This window comes from Pleurodeles waltl, chromosome 7 (assembly GCF_031143425.1).
Source record: "Pleurodeles waltl isolate 20211129_DDA chromosome 7, aPleWal1.hap1.20221129, whole genome shotgun sequence".
Classification (NCBI taxonomy): domain Eukaryota; kingdom Metazoa; phylum Chordata; class Amphibia; order Caudata; family Salamandridae; genus Pleurodeles; species Pleurodeles waltl.
Genome location: NC_090446.1, coordinates 352,163,464 through 352,188,229, shown reverse-complemented (window position 1 = coordinate 352,188,229; position 24,766 = coordinate 352,163,464).

The window sequence follows — 24,766 nt, the reverse complement described above, 5'->3', positions numbered from 1 at the left end:
GGCATACAGACACGTATAATGCCATGGAGCCACATGAATGACAGAAATGTACGATAAGAAGTTATATTGTAGAACAAAGCATGTAGTAAAGGGTGCTATAGTAATGTGATCATGAAATTGTTGCATTTGCCACCTAATGCACCGTCAGTGATGCCATTTTCAGAATTTGGAAAAAATCTAACTGGATTGGATGAAAAGTTATTAAAAATAGCACAACTCCTGGCGTCCTGCAATGGCAGTGCCTCTGTCTGATTTGACTGGTCACCTTCCAGTTACTGATTGCTGATTGAGCACTTCAACTGGTACAAACTATGTAAATTGGGTGCCCAGGCAGGAATAGTGTGACAATGTGCTGAGTTATACTGCATGATTTGCCTTTTATTACTGCAAAATTTTCGTTTCAATGGCAGTTAATTTTGCCAACCTTACTGCATCATTTGGTCTGCCATTGCCGCGTAAGTCCAATGGCCCTCCATGATATCATTCTGGAGGTACTCATCAGGCCCAGTCATTTTTTCTTCCTCATAGCCTAAACCTTTCAGAAAAACTTTTAAAGTTCTTTGTCACAGCCCCCCACCAAGCTATTTTCCCCTTCACTCTGTCCTTCAGGGTCCTCTCCAGACCAACCAAGTGATATACCCATAGTAGGAATGGGCAAAAATTGTAAGCTTTGCTTTCATAGTTAGATGAAGTTGGCAAATGTTTACCCAGTTTATGAATTTTGCTAAGTTTATTAGCTTAGCTCTGCTTCATCTTGCAGGAGAATTATTCTCCAGAAGATGATTTCAGTGAGCAAAATTCCCTGGTAAAAGTGGTGGGAGTGCATTTATTTATTTATGATTTAATATCTGTTTAATAATTGTACATTGTTTTATTTCATTTTCAAAGATACAGACGTTAAACAGAACTGCAGAGAAAAGGAGATAAAAGAAAATAATAGGGGGTAGAGAGAAAAACAAAAAATGAAATATATGCAACTATAACCATTACAAATTTCAGTCATTCACGCAGATACATTTTAAATTGTGTGTCCATTTCTTTACTCACCTTGTTGCAATCGACCAGAACTTCTCCATGTTTCTAAAAAGGGACCGATTCCTGGAACCATCATTGTCCTTTTGGATTTTTGTGATCTTTGCAGGCTCGTGCAAGAATCTAGTACAGCATTATTATCCTATATGAAAACAACCCCCATGTGTAGAGTGGATTTTCAATCCACAGAAACCGTTGAATATAGACGTATCACATATTGATGATCTATTTCATATAGTTTATAGAAAATATAATTCGGATAGCTTCCTATGGTTTGGACAGTGGCAAACATGAACACATTTATTGAGTCGGTTTTTCTACTAGCACCTCTAGATGACAAGAGGCACGGACTATGTGATAGGAATAAAATCAGAGGCTGCTCCACCGCCAAGGCAGAGGAGCATCACTCTACTGAATTGTGGGGAAACGGAAAATAAAATAATAATAACGCTACGTTATTATCATTGTCTTCTTCCTGGGAGAAGGGGTGGGGCTGGCCTACAGGGAGGGGGCACTATCAACTGCTGGCCAAACAGACATGCGCACTTTGCATGTTCTCTACCCAGCTGTATTGCACAGCTGAGTGGAGAATATGCCCAGGCTTCCATGAGCGGTGAAAAAGGCCGCCCAGACCAATCACAACGCTGCTCTTGCTGGTGACAGCAGCTTCGTGATTGGCTGGGAGCCTGGGAACAGGAAGTGGACAAGGACTGAGGGGAGACAAACGCGTCTCCCCCACAGGTAAGCTTTTTTTTCATTTTTTTTTCACCCTGCCCCCACCCCGCTACCCTTGCTGAGTGGCAGCTGCCACTGAATAAAACTGAATAAAATCATAGTAATTTTCTCACTTGAGGAAGATACAAAGTGATGAAAAGAAAGTTTGAATTAATCTCAGTCACTGCAATTGAGATGTATAAAACATCTAAAAGCCATTCAGGGGTAGCTTCTAAGCACTGCAAGAGTTACTGGGCTGTGTCTATTTACAAGGAGTTTAGAAATGTAACCGCACTCCTCTTTCCATGCCACAGTTCCCAAGAAGCACAGACAGTAAAGAAAGAACTAAATTGTAGCTCTTTTACCAACAAAAACGTCATTGAAATAAAGTTCTGTTCCTCAAAAATAAGCACTGCATGTAAACTACCAACAACATATTGTCACTGGTCATTTCCGTCTCCTTATCATTGTCTTAACAGTTATATAGAAGACTTCTTACATGTTGTGCCTCCAAATCATTGTAGTAATTTATTTGTCTTAGCTAGATCTACAAAGGTTCAATTTAGGCCCCTACTACCCTGGCCATCTGTGGTTTAAGGATTAACTTGATTTCCCCTTGACTGCTTTTTCCTTTACATACAATGAACCAGATGGTTGTAGGATTTTACTGAGAGTTACCTGATACCAATTTCTATTTATACATACCTGTATAGAGTGCCGGTTTTGCGAAGGAAGTGGCACCGGCAATCGGTTTTGGGGATCAAACTTTAAATCAGAGTGAGAAAGAGAACGGTGACAAGGGAGGAGAGGGCAAGGGAAGAATAGGAAAAGGGAGGGCAGAGAGGAAAAGAACCTGCAAGAATGAGATAAAGAAACATGATGTGTTATGGTGGGAGAAAGAGGGTCATGGTGGAATCAAGAATAGGCGGCCCTGGCATTTAGGAGCCCCGGCATTAGGCAGCACTAGTGATGAGCTTCTAAGAAAAACCTAGAGCCCCATAAACGTAATATTATTTTTTCGTTTTTACAAATGAAACCGTTCTTGTACTTGACACCTCTCTGATGCATGAATGCCAGCCTAAATTAACCCTTGAACTTTCCTGCAAAGTTCGCAGTATACTTAATCTTGTGAATAAATAAGAATACCTGAAGTGACATATAAATGTTACATTGTTTACATTGTCTTTGCAGGGATACGGTCTTTGTATTCCCAAAATACACATTAACGTCTTTGTGTGCTGGTTTTCATGCAAAGAGCGCATCAAGTGCAGTACTAACAACGGCCCAAAGGGATTGTGTTTCAGCTCAGAAGTAATGTAAGGCTGAAAAAAGGGGACGGACTCCTTGAAAAAAATGTAAAGTGCGAAAAATATAAGAAAAACATTGCAAAACTACACGATCCAGAATGCTGCAGTAATGGATACAAACATAGGACTATATAAATTGTGGGGGGAATAGACAATGGTTACCTGTGATCAAGATCTTTGTTGGTCCAAACGCGTCGGTTGTTGGAAGCACACACTTTTTAAAAATAAATAAGCTGATCAATGGACTTCCTGGAGTCTCCGTGTAACAGGGGCCAGGACCCTACAGGGCGGCATCAGCTGGTTGAAGGAACGGAAGATCCAAACATCAAAACATCCAAAAGACAGCGCTATGAATAAACAGGCACTTTATTGCACATTGCACAGTGGCAGCCACATTAATATCCTGACGCTTTTCGGCTCTCACGGGAGCCTTTCTCACAGGTGAGCAGCGTGAGAAAGGATCCCGTGAGAGCCGAAACGCGTCAGGATATTAATGCGCCAACCCAGGTATGTCCTGGCCCTTCTAGGGCTAGCTGGACCTGTATTGGTTGCTTGATGTGAAGCCGACAGTCACACCCTGCTCTGCGGTTGCGCAGCCGCCCCCGCTTAGTAAATATGCACCTTTCAATTAACCAAACAAGTACGAATCTAAAGAAAAGCTGAGCTGGCACGACGGCTGTTACCACAAACCCCCAATGGAGCCACGCCTCCTGCCCCTGGCGTACGTTCACCCTTCAATTAAAGAAGCAAGTCATAAACCACAGTGAGGCAGCACAACAGACAATTTCCCCAGGGTAAGGAAACACTGCTGGAGAGGTAGAGGCTATCAGGTCTTCCTCTAGTTTAGTGCTCAACGTTCATACATACCAACACTCCTTATTTTGTCGGGAAACTCTACATGTGAATATATTAAAGATGGCTTTATTTGATCTTTCTCTGGCTAAACATTTCTTCCTCTTCCTCCTCGATGCAAATTTATGAGAAAATTAAATTCTTCCGATTTTTTTCTAGGTCTCCGACTTTCTTCCTAAATATTGACAACAGTCTTTGCACTGTCCTTGCAGTCAGGTGACCCTCACACACAAAAAAATTAAACACGTGCGGCATTTACGTCTTTGTGTCTGCCTTACTGCTGAAGGAAGGTGAGAACATCTTAATAAGGATTTGTTGAAAAAATGTGCATGTAGATTAAACATAAAATAAATGTATGTATATCTAGATCTATCACTTACCAAACAATATAAATAAAGAGGTAGGATAGACAAAAATGTTTGACAGGTCATATTTTGAGATTTACAGTAGCTTTCCAATGAATGATGTCATCATATATCTCAAAGGCCAAACAAAAGAACATTCTTGAATGCCTACTGTTGGTGATTGTTAGAGATGCAGAAGTGGGTAGAAAGGAACCGTTATTTTCTCTAAATTGGATTGCAGGTATCGTACCAGAATATAGGGGCCAGATGTACAAACCTTTTTTCTGTGCGCAAACGGCTCGATTAGCAGAATTTACCAGAATTTGCACACACAAAAAAGCGTTTTGGTATGTGCAAATGCTGTTTTGCGATTCTGTAATCTACAGGGAGTGCAGAATTATTAGGCAAATGAGTATTTTGACCACATCATCCTCTTTATGCATGTTGTCTTACTCCAAGCTGTATAGGCTCGAAAGCCTACTAGCAATTAAGCATATTAGGTGATGTGCATCTCTGTAATGAGAAGGGGTGTGGTCTAATGACATCAACACCCTATATCAGGTGTGCATAATTATTAGGCAACTTCCTTTCCTTTGGCAAAATGGGTCAAAAGAAGGACTTGACAGGCTCAGAAAAGTCAAAAATAGTGAGATATCTTGCAGAGGGATGCAGCACTCTTAAAATTGCAAAGCTTCTGAAGCGTGATCATCGAACAATCAAGCGTTTCATTCAAAATAGTCAACAGGGTCGCAAGAAGCGTGTGGAAAAACCAACGCGCTAAATAACTGCCCATGAACTGAGAAAAGTCAAGCGTGCAGCTGCCACGATGCCACTTGCCACCAGTTTGGCCATATTTCAGAGCTGCAACATCACTGGAGTGCCCAAAAGCACAAGGTGTGCAATACTCAGAGACATGGCCAAGGTAAGAAAGGCTGAAAGACGACCACCACTGAACAAGACACACAAGCTGAAACGTCAAGACTGGGCCAAGAAATATCTCAAGACTGATTTTTCTAAGGTTTTATGGACTGATGAAATGAGAGTGAGTCTTGATGGGCCAGATGGATGGGCCCGTGGCTGGATTGGTAAAGGGCAGAGAGCTCCAGTCCGACTCAGACGCCAGCAAGGTGGAGGTGGAGTACTGGTTTTGGCTGGTATCATCAAAGATGAGCTTGTGGGGCCTTTTCGGGTTGAGGATGGAGTCAAGCTCAACTCCCAGTCCTACTGCCAGTTCCTGGAAGACACCTTCTTCAAGCAGTGGCACAGGAAGAAGTCTGCATCCTTCAAGAAAAACATGATTTTCATGCAGGACAATGCTCCATCACACGCGTCCAAGTACTCCACAGCGTGGCTGGCAAGAAAGGGTATAAAAGAAGGAAATCTAATGACATGGCCTCCTTGTTCACCTGATCTGAACCCCATTGAGAACCTGTGGTCCATCATCAAATGTGAGATTTACAAGGAGGGAAAACAGTACACCTCTCTGAACAGTGTCTGGGAGGCTGTGGTTGCTGCTGCACGCAATGTTGATGGTGAACAGATCAAAACACTGACAGAATCCATGGATGGCAGGCTTTTGAGTGTCCTTGCAAAGAAAGGTGGCTATATTGGTCACTGATTTGTTTTTGTTTTGTTTTTGAATGTCAGAAATGTATATTTGTGAATGTTAAGATGTTATATTGGTTTCACTGGTAATAATAAATAATTGAAATGGGTATATATTTTTTTTTGTTAAGTTGCCTAATAATTATGCACAGTAATAGTCACCTGCACACACAGATATCCCCCTAACATAGCTAAAACTAAAAACAAACTACAAACTACTTCCAAAAATATTCAGCTTTGATATTAATGAGTTTTTTGGGTTCATTGAGAACATGGTTGTTGTTCAATAATAAAATTAATCCTCAAAAATACTACTTGCCTAATAATTCTGCACTCCCTGTATTTACGAAATCACTAATTAGGTTTGCGAGTTGCAATTAGAAAGAGGCGTGCCAAGGATGTCCTTTCCTAATTGCGATTCGTAGTGGTATATATGATTGTATTGTGACTGTTAATGTGGTCGCAAAACAATCGCAGTTAACACCAATTTCAAATTGGTGTTAACCAGTTTGCAAACGGAAAGTGGTCCCCAAGGGACTCCTTCCCCTTTGTCAATAGGCGCGTCAAATAAAAAGTGAAACTGAAGCGTTTCATTTTCATTTTTGAAATGCATCCCGTTTTCCTTTAAGGAAATGGGCTGCATTTAATAGAGAAACTGAACTGCTTTATTTAAAAAGCAGTCACAGACTTGATGGTCTGCTGACCCCACCAGGCCACCATCCCTGTGAGTGCGGCCATTCCCAAATGGGTCGCAATTTGCGACCTGCCTCATGAATATGAATGAGGCAGGCCGCTTGCGACCCATTTGGGAATCGCTAACAGTATCAGAAACATTGTTGTAAATCAGGTTTTGCGACTTACAATTTGCGATTTACAAAACATAACATTTGTACAGGTGGCCCATAGTCTTTCATATGATGTTACCTTGATAATGTTGTAAAATATCAACAATCTAAATATCAAGATAGTAAGTATGTGTTTTTGTGCTCTGCTTGTGTGTGTGTTTATGTGTATGTGTGTGTGCAGTGTGGTCCGTCAAGCAGGGGCTCAAAAAAATGGAGGAGTTACAAAAAGCAAAATCCCTTGCATTTTTCATAGTCTTTTTTTTAGTAAGCTCTAGCGTAAAACTGCTAAACAGTGTTCACCAAACCTGGCAGGAAGCTAGCTCTTGGTATTAAAAAATAAAGGCCTCGAGGGATGGGGTCACCATGTCCTAAAGTGTCTCAGGGAGGGTGGCAGCACCCCTTTCCCTAATTCAAAAGAAAAACACCTGGGGATGGAGTCCCTGGGGCTATAAAGGCTTGGGGAGAATAATGTAAAAAACAAAGGGTGTTCCGGGTGGGCACCTGGACACTAAGGTACATTTTAAATGAGCAGCAAGAGATACCTATTTGTTATTCACTGCTGTTCCTAGGAATGCCCCATAATGCATTGCAAGGACTTTTTTGTTTATTCATACTTTAAACCAGGTGGTTTCCCTAGAATGAATAGAGGAACTAACAAGCATTTTTTTTGATGTTGTGAGGGGTAGCAGGAAGTGAAGCAGCCACCCAGCAACATAAAAATCTTGCACTCATAGCTGGAGATCTATGTCTTCAGATGGAGTTCAAGACCCTCTTGTGGTTGTTTTTATGATTGCGTTGTGTGGGCTAAAAATGTTAAAAGAAAGACTTAGAGACCAGCTGTTTTTATTTTAAAAAAAAGATATGTCTCTGAGTCTTTCTTTTAACATTTTTCAGTCCACAGTATGCAGTAACTATGCTAAGAGAAAGACATCAGACCTTATTTATTAAAACTTCATTAAACAGTTTTATAATGAACACTATTATTAAACACTGCATTGTGTGAATTACTCAAATATACACTAGATTAAAAATATTGGTAATTTCTGGAGAAAGATGATAGGGTCACTTTTTAGGGTCGGGCCTGCAAGAGCATGCGCTCGCGCATGAGTCTCGCTTGTGAGACACTAACCTTAACAAAAAAGGGCTTGGAGCCCACCCATTGCTTACCATTTGTTTGCTTGCGTGGCACTCTTCTTCAAGCCTTGGAATTGGTCACTGCAGGCCTAGCATCATTTCCGTTTCCTTCTGTGGAGCAAGGACAAGCACTGATTGATTCAAGTTAATCAGTGCCCATCTGCTGCTCCTGACGTGACTGAGGTGCTATTTTGTTCTTTTTAACTTATAGTGCCCTGCAAAGAAAAGGCATGTGACTGGCAAAAGCATGCCCAGCAGGACAAACAAAATTGCAAAATTTTATTTTCTACAGTTAACTTTCTTTTATTTTGCCAAGCCTTCTTTTCTCTCTTTGCACTCATGTTTTGTTTTGTTTTTGCTCATGGGCACTTTTCTCAAATTATAGCAATTTTCTTGTTCTAAATATTGCAAAACAACATCATTTCTTTGCTATGTGTAATTTCTGAAACTATGCTTTAACTCCGGTCCAAAATAATCAACCCCACTGCAATCCAAACAATTGGCCCCACTTCAATCTATCCCACTCCAATCCATAATAATCTGTCCCGCGCCAAATCTAAAACAATCTGCCCCCAATCCAATACAAAACCATTCACCATACTCCAATCCAAACCATCTGACCCACTCCAATCTGCCCCACTCCAATCCAAAATAATCTGTCCCATTCCAATCTGCCCCCTCCAATCCAAAACAATCTGCCCCACTCCACTCCAAAACAATCTGCCCTACTCCAATCCAAAATATCTGCCCCACTTCACTTTGCCCCCTCCAATCCAAAGCAGTCTGCCCCACTCCAATCCAATACAATCTGCCTCACTCCAATCCAAACAATCGGCACACTCCAATTTGCACACTTGAATCCAAAACAGTCTGATCCACTACAATCCAAAACAATCTGCCCCACTCCAAACCAAAACAATCTGCTCCACTTCAACCCAATACAATCTGTACCACTCCAAAACAAAACAATCTGCTCAACTCCAATCTGCCCCACTCCAATCCAAAACAATCTGTCCCACTCTAATCCAAAATAGGCATCCCATTTGCCTCTGCTCCACTGCAATCTGCCCCACTCCAATCCAAAACAATATGTCCCACTCCAATCCAAAACAATCAGCCCCACTCCAGTCCAAAACAATCTGTCCTGCTCCAGTTCAAAAGAATCTGCCCCAATCCAATCAAAAACAATCTGTCTCATTCAAATCTGCGCCACTCCAATCCAAAACAATCTGTCCCACACCAATCCAAAATAATCCACCACCCTCAGTCCAAGCAATCTTCCCCACTTCAATCCAAAGCAATCTGACCTGCTCCAATCCAAAACAATCTGCCCCACTACAATCCAAAACAATCTGCCTCACTCCAATCCAGCTGCACTCCAACGCTAAAGAATCTGCCCTTCTCAAATCTGCCCCACTCTGATCCAATACAATCTGTCCCACTCCAAGTCAAAACCATAGACCCTACTCGAGTCTGCCCCACTTCAATCTGCCCCACTCCAATCCAAACTAATCTGCCCTAATACAATCCAAATCAACTGCTTCAACCTTAATGCAGAATAATCTGTCCTTCTCCAATCCATAAGAACTGTGCTGCTCCAATCCAAAACAATCTGCCTCACTCCAATCCAAAAGAATCTGCACCATCCCAATACAAAACAATCTGCCCCACTCCATTCAAAACAATATGCCCCACTCTAATCTGCCCCACTCTATTCCAATACAATCTGCCCCACTCCAATCCAAAACAATCGACCCCACTTGAGTCTCCCCCACTCCAATCTGCCCCAGCCCAATCCAAAATAACCTGCCCCACTCCAATCCAAAACAATCTGCCCCACTCGAGTTCACAACAATCTACCCACTCCAATCCAAAACAATCTGCCCCACTCCACTCCAAAACAATCAGCCCCACTCCAATATGCCCCATTCCAATCCAAAATAAGTCAACCCACTCCAATCTAAAATAATCCACTCCCCTTCAGTCTGTCCAACTCAAATCCAGACCATCCACCCCACTCCAATCCACCCCACCAATCAAATCCCCCATTCCACCCACTCAAATCCATTCTATCCCATTCCATTCCAATCCACCTACTCCAATACAATCCACCAGGATCCATCCCACTGTAGTCCAGTCCAGTCCACCTTAATCCACCCTATTCCAATCCACCATAATCCACCCCACTCAAATCCAGTCCACTTCACTCCAGTCCAGTTCACTCCAATCAAATCCACCCCAATTCAGAAATGTCACCCCGCTCCAATCCACCTCACTCCAAACCCCCACACTAATCCAAACCACCTCTATCCAGTCCACACCACTTCAATTCAGTCCATCACACCACAATCTTATCCACCTCACCTCACCCTAGTCCAGTTCACCCCAGTCCAATCAACTCCAACCAACCCCACTCAGTCCAATCTACCTCACTCTAATCAACCCGACTGCAATCCAATCCTCTCCAATCTACCTCGCCTCCCACCAATCCAATCCACCCCACTCCTTTTCACCCCAATCCATTTCATACCACTTGAATCCAATCCACACCACTCAATCCATATCACTAGACTCCAATCCACCCCACCCCAGTCCAATCCAACCCACCCCAATCCACCCACCCACTCTAAATCACCCCACTCCATTCCAGTCCACTCTACTCCAATCCAATCCCCCACATGATTTCAATCCACCCACTCCAATCAAGTCCACACCATCGAGTTCTCCCCATCCAGTCCACTCCACTCCAATCCACCCCACCAAACTCCAATCCAACCCTCCTCACTCTACTTCAGTCCACCCCACTCAATCCAGTCCATCCAGCCCACCACACTCCAATCCATCCAGCCCACCCCACTCCAATCCACCCCATCCCATCTAATCCACCTCACCCCACTAAAATCCACCCCATCCCACTCCAACCCATCCCACCCTACTCCAATCCACCCCACTCCAAACCAATCCATCCCAGTCCATTCCAATCCACCCACCCCACCCCACTCAAGTACAATCCATCCAACTCCAGTCAATCCACCCCACTCCAATCCACCCCAGTCCTAACCACCCCACTCCAGTCCAATCTACCCCACTCCAGTCCTATCCACCCCACTCCAATCCATCCCACTCTAATCCAGTCCTCCACCCTCCAGTCCAATCCAGTCCAGTCCAATCCAATCAACCAACCCCAATCCAGTCCACCCCACTCCACTCCACTTCACTCCACCTCCTTCAAATCCACTCCACCCCACTCCAATCCATCCCACTCTAATCCAGTCCTCCACCCTCCAGTCCAATCCAATCCAGTCCATTCAACCCCAATCCAGTCCACCCCACTCCACTTCCCTTCATTCCACCTCATTCAAATCCAGTCCACCCCAATCCAATCCACCCCACCCCACCCTAATCCTATCACTCCAATCCATACCACCCACTTCAATCCAATGTAATCCACCTGATTCCAATCCACCCCACTCTCATCCACCTGAGTCCAATCCACCTCACCCCTTTTCAATCCACCACACTCAAATTCAATCAACTCCATCCATTCCACCAACTCCAATCCACCCACTCCATTCCACCCCACTAAATTCACCCTACTCTACCCCAATCCAGTCCCCATACTCTACTCCAATCCAATCCATCCCAATACCTCATTCCACTCCAAACCACTCCATCCTATTCCTCCCCATTCCACTTTACATCACTCTACTCTGCAGCACTGCAGTCTACAACATTCTCTACAATGAACCACTGAACTCTACTCCCCTCTACTCAGCTCTTTAACACTCTATTCCCCCTACTCCACACTCAACACTGTACACAACATATCCACTCTACGACACTCTACTCTATGACACTCCATGCCACCAACCTTTAGTCATGCTGAACAGCAATCTCGCTGGTGTACAACATGAAAAATCATATTGCTAAAGCCAATAGCTCTTGCATAGGCTACACATATTGGCTTTACCAGTGCTTGTTATATTTTGGTGTTTTGACTCTTTGGCAAAGCCAGTAATTCTACCCAAGTGGAGCCAGGACCTGTGAGACCAACCACTTGCTGCACATGGCAGAAGGCCACGTGTGGTGTTGTCTGCTTGCAAGTGGTTGGACACATGGCTGGAGGCCATAGGCAGTGTAGGGTTGGCTAACGGCTGTGGATTGGACGCAGGCCTTGCATGGCGTGGATTTGGCTGCCGGCGGGGGTTGGATGCAGGCCAGGCCCCTAAGCCAAACAAAGGCCACGCACGGCGGGTTTGGCTTGACATATGGTAATAAATTAATAATTTACATTAAGAAAAACCTTAGAAATTCATTGACAAAAACAAAAGTTAAAGTGACGATATAGTTAGGTGAAAATATCAGTAAAATTTTAAACTGAATAAACAGTAAAATTCACCAGATACAGTTATCTCAAGTAACTATAATTTGTGCCCTAAAGTGATTGTAACCCGTGCCCTCTCAATGCACAGCTCATTAATCCACATATGACATCACTTATGACATGTTCTATAACATTCTTAATAACATCAGTTCAAGATCTGAAATTACATCTTTGTTGACAACACTATGCATGGTGGGGGCATGAGTTATAGTTACCTTAGGGCACGAGTTATAGAGAACTATTGTTTGGACTAATATTTTGAAGTAAGATGCCAGAAGGTAGGTTTTGATACAGTGCAAGAGTCATAGCCGATGATTGGCTCTTTTTTGCTTGTGCGTTTATGTGGACTTGCATGCTAATGTTTTTCTTTTACAAGGGTTTAGGTTAGGGATTTCATGCAATCAATGCACAGGGGTTTTAGTTCAGAATATTGAGCAAGTGAAGCCGATAGAACTGAAACAAAATTGTGTGGGACAGCAATGAGGAGAACATCTGTTTTCAGGGGATTCAGGATGAATTATTGGTTACTAGTCCAATATAGAATATGTGCTAAAATCGTGGCCAAGTGCCTAATACTTTCATGGAGGAATAGCTTGGTGTCACCAGCATCAAGATGATAGGAGATGTTGGTGTGATAAGGGTTGAGCTAAGGGATTCAATGTAGATGTTGAAAAGTGTGGGGGAGAGGGTGCTGCCGAGGGAAACACCTTGTTTTGTACTGGAGGGTTCTGATAAGGTATTGTTTATTTTTATTTGTTGGGTTCGGACTTCAGTGAAGACTGTCCTCTCTGTTCTCCTGTGATCCTTTAGAATATTGATGAGAATAGGTGATCAGTTACATCAAATGTTGCAGAGAAGTCTAAATCAGTTGAGAAACAGAAACATGTCTGTGACAATCACTTTTTATCTCAGCTAGATGAATGGGACTGAACAATGAATGAGAAAACCTATGAGTGAGCAAAGAAAGATTATGCTACACCTTGAAGATGGCAACATGCAGTTTCCAAGGTACCCCAGCTCTATAAAATGGGAATCGCCAAGCAAGTTTCTTACTTATCAGGAAATTCTGAAAGAGAAAGGTATCAAGTTTTTTTAAATATGATGTGGCTCATATTGCTGTAAGTTCTAGAGGGAGAGTTTTCAATAGTCATGTGAGCCAACCTAAGATATGATGGGTTGAGTGCTTGTTACTATGCAGACAGACCTCATCTTAATCAGGGACTTTAGGTGTCTAAAATTCCAAATAACTAACACAAGATAAGACCCTGCATACTTCATTTTCATAAGAATGATATACTGACAAAGAATGAAGATGGTGTAGCCCCTGTAGCAATAGTAGTGGATCAAATCATAATTGGAAACAATAGGGGAACACTGTACATAAATGTAATATCAACTAGGTCTGATATAATTTTATCACACCAGGTATAGCGCTGCTGTACACTAAAGTAGTAAAGGTCCTCAAATGCAAAGTAAATGGCTGGATATATGCTGTACACAGGTCACATGTATGTGTACTAGCCAGGAGGGTGGGATTACCTCATAAGCATGACCTAGATGGCCCCTTTAGGTGTTATTGTCAGTCCTGGTTTAGAAGCTGATAGGAATACTGTTACTTTCTCCGAGCAACTTGTACGGCCTTACAGACTTCTTGAGGGTAGCCTAGATGCCAAAAACCATGAAGTGAATGTGTGATTGGGTGGGAGGCAAAGGGGTCTGCTTTGGGGTCCAAAACGCAGAGTCTCAGAGTTGGACAGGTGGGATTTAGGCCAGTATTTACCTCCTGAAAGATTACATGAAACATTGCTGCTTAGTTTCCCACCTTTCACAGCCCTTGTGATTACATGATGCAGTTGATACTGCAGGGCAATTGGATACCTTTCTCTGGTGTGTTTGTGCTGTTTGATTAGAGCCTAGAAACTGATTGGGCTCTTCTACAAATGGATACCCACCCAAACCAGAAGAACAGTCACCCAAGCCCTTGTAAGCAGCAAACTGGACTACGGCAATGCCCTCTACGCAGGAACCAGGGCCAAACTCCAGAAGAGGCTGCAACGCATCCAGAACGCCTCCACACGCCTCATCCTGGACATCCCCCACTACTGCCACACCACAGACCATCTGAAAAACCTGCACTGGCTCCCAGTCAACAAGAGAATCACCTTCAAACTCCTCACCCACGCTCACAAAGCACTGCACAACACCGAACCAGAATACCTCAAAAAACAACTCTCCTTCTACACCCCGACCCGGCATCTCCACTCCACTGACCTCGCAACTGTCCCACGTGTCCACAGAACTACAACCTGTGGAAGTTCGTTTTCACACCTCACGCCAAAACGCGGAACACTCTTCCCACCCACCTGTGCCAGACCCAAGACCTCCTTACCTTCAGGAAACTTCTCAAAACCTGGCTGTTCGAGCAGTAGCAGAATCCTCCCCCAACCTTCGCCCCCTATCCTCCTCAGTGCCTTGAGACCCTCACGGGTGAGTAGTGCACTTTACAAATCCTTGATTGTTTGATAGCCTAAAAATTGGAATCCTGTCAAACCATGTGGCTTTAGAGTGTATCCTAAGGCTGGGGGTGAGTAAGGATTGTCATCCTCAAGGATTTCCATATGCCGCTGATATCAGCTCCTTAGGCAGGGAAGGAAACTAGTGGATCCACTGAAACTTCAGAATGGTTACCCGAGCAACCTAGAGTAAGACTTTGAAAGTTATGGGTGCAAATCCATCTCTTTAAATTTCCATAATGAGAGTATGGGTCACATTGATAATTTCTGGGAAAACGTTTGAAAAAGCACCATTTATCTAGATATCAGAATTCATCAAGCAAAACTCTTTGATCAACAGACAACACTTAGACCAGGAATACGAACCAAATCAGCACCAATTAAAATCTGGAAAGACCTCAAAAACATGGCAGTGTCCGGCAGAATTGCTGCACCTTTTAGCAGCCTTTGACACTATAATGCACCAACTATTGCTCCAAAGACTGGACTGTACCAGAATACAGGAGACTGAACTAAAATGAAAACAGTCATACCTCAGTGAGTGAACAAACGACATGCACAGTGATGCCACGAATGATGTAATGTCAGATGTCATTAGCAATGCTATCAATGATATTATAGCACATGTAATGGTGATGTAATGTCACTGATAATATCTCAAATGACATCTCTTATGACATCAGTGATAACATCATAGTCACATACCGCACAGAGATACTCAGCGTACATGTGTGTGTCCATAGCACACTCACATTTTCGTGACATATTTACAAGCCCCTTGCATCTACTTGCGCCTCCCTAGCCTCATTTTGTTTACGCTAAGGAGGTGTTAAGGAAGCCCCTACTGTGTACCATATTTACAAAGTGGCACAATGCATGCATTGCGCCACTTTGTAACCCCTTGCACCACATCATACCTGCACCAGGTATAATGTATGCAAGGGGGGCATTCCCATGCAGGGAGGCCCAAAAAAATGGCACAGTTAAATTTACAAGATTTCTTTGCACCATTGTTTCTGTAATTTTTAAAGCCTCCTTAGGGCAGGCATGAAAGTGAATCTTCCATAATAACCTCTGGGCCTCCTTGTGCTTTGCTGGACTAGCCGCATAATTTATGGTGCCAATACAGCAAAGCTCCACAATAGCGTCTTAAATTGTGACGCTATTTTGCTAACCTGTGCCATGGTGCACTGTATAGTAAATACAGCAGTACCATGGCGACGTTAGGGGCGCAGGGCGATGCAAGAAAAGTGGTGCATCAGAGCTGATGCGTCACTTTCTTGTAAATATTTCCCTTAGTTCATTTTAGAGCGGGTTGTAGGTGCACAAACAAGGCATGAAGGCAGAAAAAATCCTTTAAAAAAAATACTTTGAAGGGTCTTAAATATGCTCCCTCAAAACTATCTCCTGCAATGGACCCCTCCTTCTCTTATATAACCACATCTAATGATCTCTGCAAATTCTCCTTTAAAACCGTGGCCCATACAAATAAGATTCATCTGCTAGCTCTGCTACAACCAACAAGCAACTGAAGAAGTATCCAACTTAACCTGTGAAAATGACTTATACACTATTGTTCCAAAATGTATTAGGGGAGACTAGAGAACTTTGGCCATTTATGTAAGAGACTAACACAACTTTAGGAAAGCTAAACCGTAAATGGTCTACTGGGTAAAAGAGAATCTCAGAAATGGGGTAAAAAAATAGCAATGTGGAAGATGGAATGTCTAAACTGGTCAACATTGAAAAACAACTATCCTTACTTAAACCGCAAATTGTGGATTTATAAAACAAAAATTGGAGGAACAGCCAATGGGTTTCTGGTGTTCCAGGGTCCTTAGAAGGAAACAACTTAATTGGATTTCTAACATCCATTTATTCACAGGTTTTAGACAGTTAACATTCAGTGAGCTCATATAGTGGGGAGGATTGCTTCTAACATGAAGAGTAACTCTAAACCTATGTGCATCATCATTTGTTTCTTTAATAAACTGATATCTTAAAACACGTTCAGGCTGCAAGAAAGATGTTTAGATGTAATGGCCAGAATACTTTTATATCACAAAATGTTGCAAGAGTCACAACTGTGATGCACAAATAATCCTGGGAGTTGAGACCTACATTAAGAAATTGTATTGCCCTATGCCTAAAAATGAAACAATTGCTCATTCTGTCCCGGTGAAACTTACATACATTTTGAATCAAAGAGATGATAATATGGGTACCTCTAAACAGTGAATAGGTTAAAAAGTATTCACTTCTTTTATTCATGCTTCTGTTGTAGCAATATAATGGGTGTATTACACCTTGTATGTTATTTGTTATATTTCATTTATGAAAAATGTTATTGTACATTTTTAATGTTGTTATTATTTTTTTTGTTTCCTTATAGGTCAAGTTTGCTTGCTGATGTGTTTCCCCAAAAGAGTCCTCATTTGTTGGGTTGGGAACTGAACTGTCTATCTTCATGTAGTCTTCACCAGGCCCTTTGGTAATTTCTTTTGGACTCAAGGTTAAGTTTGTGTTTTTTTATTTGAATGTTTGACTTCCTGTTTTTTGTATGGTTTCTTGTTTGTTTTCCCGTGCCTTTCCTACTTATGGAATTTTTATGGTGTTTTTTATTTTCTAAATCTAGTATTTATTTTAAACAATGTTGTGATGTTTGTCATTCTTTTGTTTATGATGTAAGATGGTACACAAAATCTCTTGGAATTTCAAAGGTCTCCAGAATCAAGTTGAATGCCAATGAGTCTTAACCGATGTTTCCTGGTTACATGTAGCTATTACTTTAGTACTGGAGACTCCTTTAAGTGGTGTTCTGTCCCAAATGTTAAAAAGAGCATGGGTGAGTAGTGTTTTTTATTTGGATAAAAATAATTGGGTAACTATGTTCCTCCATACAGCTCTACAGTTTATTTTAACTTCTCAAAAACATTAATTTGAAAGAAGAGTGTGTTTTACTCATATCACAGTTTATGGTGCATAATTATCACTATGAAATATACATGATCCTAATGGTGTTAGCTTAGCATTTTGGTCTTCTCTCAAGAGCAAATCATTACAATATAAGAGTTTAATTATAGGAGGTTATTGTAATTTGCCATTTGAACCATTTTTTTTAATAGGAAATCAGATACCAAATGTATTTCTAATGACTATTCAGAATCAAACCAAAGTTTTGTGGGGCTAAAAATAACATGGGGATGGACATTTTTATCTAACCTTTTCAAAGTGACAGAAATGAATTTATTAGAGACTCAGTTATTGGTGACACTGCTGCAAGTGTTTGGAAGGCTCATAGGGATATTACAGATGTCATTCTTATTTTTTTCCTGCTTACGTTCGCCTGACTCCTTCCATTCTTTAAATGATATTGATAAATACGTTTCTGAAATATCAGTAGATATTTATCTTCATTTAGATCTTACTCTTTTAGAAAAGGATTTAATGATAGATGAAATACTGAATGCAACAAACTATGTAAAGAAGGAAATCCCCTTGGCCGGATGATCTTTCATTGGAATTGTATGCTAATTGTTCAGATTTATTGGCCCCTAAATTATTGTGCCTGTATGAATATTCTTGTTCTACTACCAATCCAAAAGACACCTTTTCACAAGTTTTGATTTGGACCATCCCTAAACATGGAAATGATAACACCTTTTGTAATAACTATAATCTAAAGTCATTGGTAAATAATTATTGTAATATACTTACTAACATATTGGCTACTCCATTACAGTATTTGTCCCTAATCTCAACAAATCAGAGCAAGTTGGGTTTTTTAAAGGAAGGGTCAGACAGTGCCACAGTTTTCCTAAATATTATTAGCAACACAATTTTATGAAGTCCCCCATTTGCAGTTCTGCGCTTAAATGCTGACAAAGCCTTTAACCACCTCAATTGGGATTTTATCTTAAGGACCTTGAAATAACTTGGTTTCGGACCTTCTTTTTTAATAATGGTTTCTTTTTAATGTTAAGCTCCAAGTGCTTCTAAGTTTGATAATATTATTTATTTTTTCTCTTTTAAAAGTGTAACTAGAAAAGGCTAACCTCCACCCCCTCTTCTTTATATTTTATCAATTGAAATGTTTCCAGTCAGGTTTAGACAAAACTCAAATACTGACGGTTTTAATTTTGGCTGTATTGAAGTTAAGTACTCTGCCTAAGTAATCTTTACATCAATAATACTAAGTTCATTAGTAGCTTTTTATGAAACAGTTGGTAAATGTTCTTAGGCTTCAGGACATAAACTCAATTCAAACAACTCCAATGTTCTCCCTAGAAATAAATTCTGTTTCAAATACATTTTTCAAAATTATGATTTAATGATGCGTAGTGAAAAGAAAACAGGTGTTTGATTTTTTGAGGTCTAATACCCATCCCGTAAAATGTAATTAACCACATGTTTTGGAAAAATGGATTCCCTAGTTAACACACGGTCTCTGTTATATCTATCTTGGTGGGATAAATTATTATTTCACTGATAAATCTATATTATCTTTCAATATCACTGGTAATATATCAAAGTTCTTTTTAAGAAAATAGACATTTTATTATATAATTTTTATGTCAAAATAAAAACAATTGAATACCTCTTGCTAATACCAATGGAAAGTGGTGGGGTTAAATGCCCTAATTATCCTTGTTATCATGATGCTTTATCCCTTAGACAACTTTGGTTTTGGTTCCAGAATTGACTTTTTATAAATTTCCGATGCTATTGAGCTAAAGGGATTGTTCATTTGCCCTTTCTCTTTCCACTCTGACGTTATTTCTGTTTCACAAAACATATTTCTTTAGCTTTGCATATTTTCAAAAATATATGTTGACTGTCAACGTTTGTAATAATAAAAATGTAATAATGGTACAGTTAATTCTTAATCTACCTGGTAGAATAAATAAGAGTAAGTTAAGAGTGTGCTAGCTTTTGAGTATGTCATCTCGTTGGTAATGGTGACCCGCTTCCTTATGTTCAATCATAATATAAGAATAATTTACACAAATTGTGTGCATAACAACATAATATATTTAAAAAAGTAATCTCTAAATCTTTGCAAAGTGCAACTATATCAGTGTCACTTAGCCCTTTGCAGAGTATTATTAATTTATGTAATTTTAATTTACCCCCAAAGCCTAATCAATGTATTTATTATTGAACATTGCTAAGGCTGTTGAGTGTAAACTAGAAGTATAATGGAGGAGAGAAACCTTAAAAAGTCTTGGTTATATTTATTTTGGAGTAATGTATGGACAAAGAGTATGTCTACCTCATAGACTACCAAAATTACTAAAACTCTGTATTTTCTCTATAATCAAGTATTCTTTTTTTTAAACAACGCTATTGTTTTTTTGGAAAAAGCAAATATACATTGCATCACATAGTCCACAACAACAAGTGATAGTATATTTTGTTGGATGCATTTGCCTTGTCATAGGTGTCTAAACATCTAAAACATAGATATAATTACCCTGTTAGAGGTCCCCTCCTCCGTGGGATATATATGCATGAAGGGTGCACCTTCCATATCACAGAAACTATACAATAAATTCTTGTCTCAGGAGTTCTACTCACATGCCCCAGCTGATAACGTAAAGGAGAACACATAATTTGTATGTTGAAAGAAGCAATCAGTCTTGGTTCTAAGGGCACCATTTTGCTTTACTTTGTTTGTTCCCAAAAACCTTTTTGTAAACAGAAACCACCCTGCCCGCGCCCACTTGTCTATTTCATGTTGGATTTGGAGCACAAGTCTGGTACCAGCTCTTGTAGGACAAACTCTAGTCACTTAGTAGACTAATCAGGAGACTAGAGTATCCTCATCTTTTCCTGGTTCTCTTGCGGGGTTAACAACACATCACATTTCCTCGCCCTCTGGGGTGGGAGGATCCTGTCCCTCCTGTAGCTCGGACACCACAGCCCCCCATGCAGGGAGATCATCTTCCAGTTTATAATCCCTACAGATATGTCAGACTTGTACTTCCTCTACAGTCAGTCCATTCAAGGGCATCTTTCATCCATGCTGCACAGGTGAGGTGCGTCATACACAACCATGCAATAGCTATGCACCTCTTCCCCTGCACAACCCCAAGAAGGACACATTCCCTACTTAATGTTTTCTTTGCAGGGGAGGGGAGCAGAACCAGCAACACCAGCCGGATCTCCATCTGCACATTCCATCCGAGGCCCTGTTAAGGTGTTGGATTACTTCTAAATTGTATTGGCAATTGGTTTTCCCATGATTGGCATATTTGATTTACTAGTGAGTCCCTAGTAAAAATGCACTATGTGTACCCAGGGCCTGCTAATCAAATGCTATTAGTGGGCCTGCAGCACTGATTGTGCCACCCACATGAGTACCCCTGTAAACATGCCTCAGACCTGCCACTGCAGTCTCTGTGTATGCATTTTTCGACTGACAGTTCAACCTGGCAAGTGCACCCACTTGTCAGGCCCAAACCATCCCTTTTACTACTTGTACGTCACCCCCTAAGGTAGGCCCAAGGAGCCCCATGGTTAGGGTGCAGCGTATTTGAAAGGTAGGCCTAGAAAGGCACACTTTTTGGCATGGTTACCCCCACTTTTTGCCTGTCTGTCAGTGTGTTTAGGCTATTTTCACTGGGATTCTGCTAACCAGGACCCCAGTGATTGCACTCTCTGCTCCAAAGTCAGTTACCCTGGTACCTTTTTACATCTTGTAATTGGCATACTGGCGTATCCTTGTAAGTCCCTACTATATGGTACTCAGGCAAAACCACTCACAGGCCCATAGGGATGAATGGTGTCCCATTCTCTAATTGCGATTCAGTAATAGCGATTGTGAATTTTAAGAAATCGCTATTACCAAGTCTCAAATTTAATACATCCCATTTTGCAGTTCTTAAATAGCGATTTCTTAAAATTCGCTATTTAAGAAATGCAAACCGGGAGCTTGACACATTTGGCCCTTGGTGCCCTTCTTGCACAATCTGGTTTGCACCAGTCTAGGGACCTCCGGTCCCTGCCCTGGCTCGAAAGCACACAAAGGAAGGGGGTGACCACTCCCCTGTCCATCACCAGCCCAGGGGTGGCCCAGAACTCCCCCAGATGGCCAATTGATTCTGCCATCTTGAAAACAAGATGTGCAAGGGCCCCTGGGAACATCTAGTTGGTCAGGACAGGTGACTGACATCATTGACACCCTCTGATAACTGGCCACCCTGCGGAATGACCAATTCCCCTGGACTATTTAGGGACTCCCTTGCGGATGGGTCTCCAGATTCGGCGAGCAAGACTGCACCAGGACTCTTCTACATCGGCATCTTCTGCATCCTGGCCACCGGAACCGCAACTGGACAATTCAGGAACGGAAAACTGCAACTCCTGAGACGAACCTCGCCTTGCAACATTGTTTCCCCTGCTCCTTCCACTGTTGTGTAGCCATTTTTAGTTAGAGCTCCATGCATGTTATTTTAGCATACTAGGCCTGCCGCTGTGCACTTTAACCTAGATATATTTTATTCAGCTTCATTTATTATTCTTACAATAGCCACTTTTGCGGTCTTGTTTTATTTTTCTCGTCTAGCTGTTTTTGCCTAGGCCAGCACTATGTTCTCAAACAAGACATTCTTTGTTCACTCTATGCTTCTTTCAATGCTGCAGTAAGATAGGTTGTTGTTAAATGTGGTACAAGTTTGTCTCTGACATTCATAGAAAAACATACATCTTTATGTAGGGACATTTTCTCAGGCCATCAGCTGTTATATTATATAAACACTTCCCTGTCCCTTACACGTTAGAGGGAGATTCCAGCCAGAGAACCACGACTGTATGCTGATTGCTGAAACGCTTTGCTACAGCTGCTTATGCAGACTTCAGGCCTTTGCTCAGGTATGGGAATGGTGTTGCTAACGCGTCCCTTTAAGATAATTTATTACACATCAGGACTCGTTTTAGGCCAATTAATCTTTTGACCCAGTTGAGAGACACCTTAGGACGAGATAGCTAATCAATATGTCAATCAATATGTCAATAATGCCATCAATATTTATCACGACAATACATTTCACTTTAGTCAAAGTCGTTAATCAATTGACCTTTCAGCCATGAATAACCACACCAGTTTAGTAGAATTTTTGTGAGTTTTATTCCCTATTGCTTACAAATCTAATAGCAGGTGCGTCAATCTCAAAACCAAGAAACATAATAGCATAGTCACAATATGGCAACTTTGGTAAGATTTCATTAAAGCGAGAATCACAAACATCAGAACATAACACGGCATGAACATAGATCAAATTTAGCAGAGTGTCAATAACGCGTCAGTTCAACAAAGCATAGTCTCTGTCGTTTGTCTATTTGCGTCAGTTTTAGTGAACACCTGTCCTAACCACTGATTAGCATTCGCATGTTGGGCTTCATGCAAAACAATTTAGAACACTAATTTGGAAAACATCTAACTAAGGTCTCTGTCAAAAGTAAGCAGTTGGTACCTAGAAAGGAAAAGCAAACAGACAAATCACAATTGCATTGTCATAATTACCCTCCAAAGTTTAGGTCATCGCACAGGTTCAGTCTTCGTCTTCAGGACATCAGTCAATTCGCCATCAGTCAGAACTCAGCTCCGGGGCAAAAAGGGCACTCCCCTCATAAGGAGGTAAAGTGTAAAATGGACAATTCTAAAGGCGAGGATGGTTTAATTAAACCAACAAGTCACCAAACAGAGTGACAGAGTTTCTGGATAAAATCAATAGCATTCCCTAACCCACCTAAATGACTCCCAGTGACATGGGTTTTTATCCCTTTTTCGTTGTACATTCCCCCCAAATTCTATTGGACATTTGTTATACCCCACTATCTTTAACCTATCAAAAAACACATTAGGTCACCTAACTCTTCACCCCATATTATTTTACAAGTCTTTGATTGGTCTCCATAATTGACGTCTTCAGAGGTGGCACGTCCGGTATGATTTCATCTTTCTGTAATTCTTTGCGCATCTTTTGGTCAGCAGCTTCATTGTCTTCACCGGTTTGAATGACCTTGTACATTACATTAATCTACACTGTTTCATTTTATTTTAACATTATTCTGCAAGCAAGGAAAAGCTATGGGAACAGATCTAAGATGGTTACATTTGTCTTCTAGTTTGAAGAAAAGAACATACGGGGTCACGTCCTTTTGTTAGTCAGCACACTGCAAAATAGAAAAATGCATTTAATATGAGAGCCAAGCAGCTAAGCTTCGGCTCATGCTAACTTAAGGCCTATGAGGATTTCAGCACAAATTCAATAACGCAATCATTAGTATAAACTTATTTAAACACAGTATAAACATTTTAGTCATCATTATTAGTCTACGTATATATTGGCGGCCACTCCCTGTGGTCACATTTCAGGTGCACGTTTTAAGCAAAATTATTATTATAGTTTCTATGCAGCATTATCACACATTAATTCATAAACATTTCATGTTAATATAGATTATATAAACTACGCTCTCTCAGTCCCTCCTCTGATGACGCTCGTCATCACACAAACTTTTCCCTTTGACCTTTCACTTGAATTTTTCACTTTATGCATAATGCGCATTTCAACATCTTGTCCCTTGTGTGAACTCTCCCAAATTTCATTAAACATTTTCTCCCTTTCATTTTCCTCATTCTTTTTATTCCTCTTTGTCCTATTTCTTTTAATTTTGTCATTAATTTTGCATGCTCCCCATAAACCTAATAGACAGACCAGAACAATTAATAGACCCCCTAATATTTTTTCAAGTACCCCATTCCAAATATTGCTAAACCAGCTCCCTACTCTGGCAATTCCTTTTCATAATTTCTTCCACACTCCAGGTTCCTTCATATCCTTCAAATCTGCACTATCTTTAGTTAGGTTAGTAAGCATACCTCTAATCTTTTCACTATTGTCAGGTATATATGAGCAACAATGACGCTCGTTGAGCATCTTGCAGACTCCGCCGCTCTTTGCTAAAAGAATGTCTAAAGCAAGCCGATTTTGAAGCAAGTTCAGTATCCATCAGGAGTATAGCCCCTGTA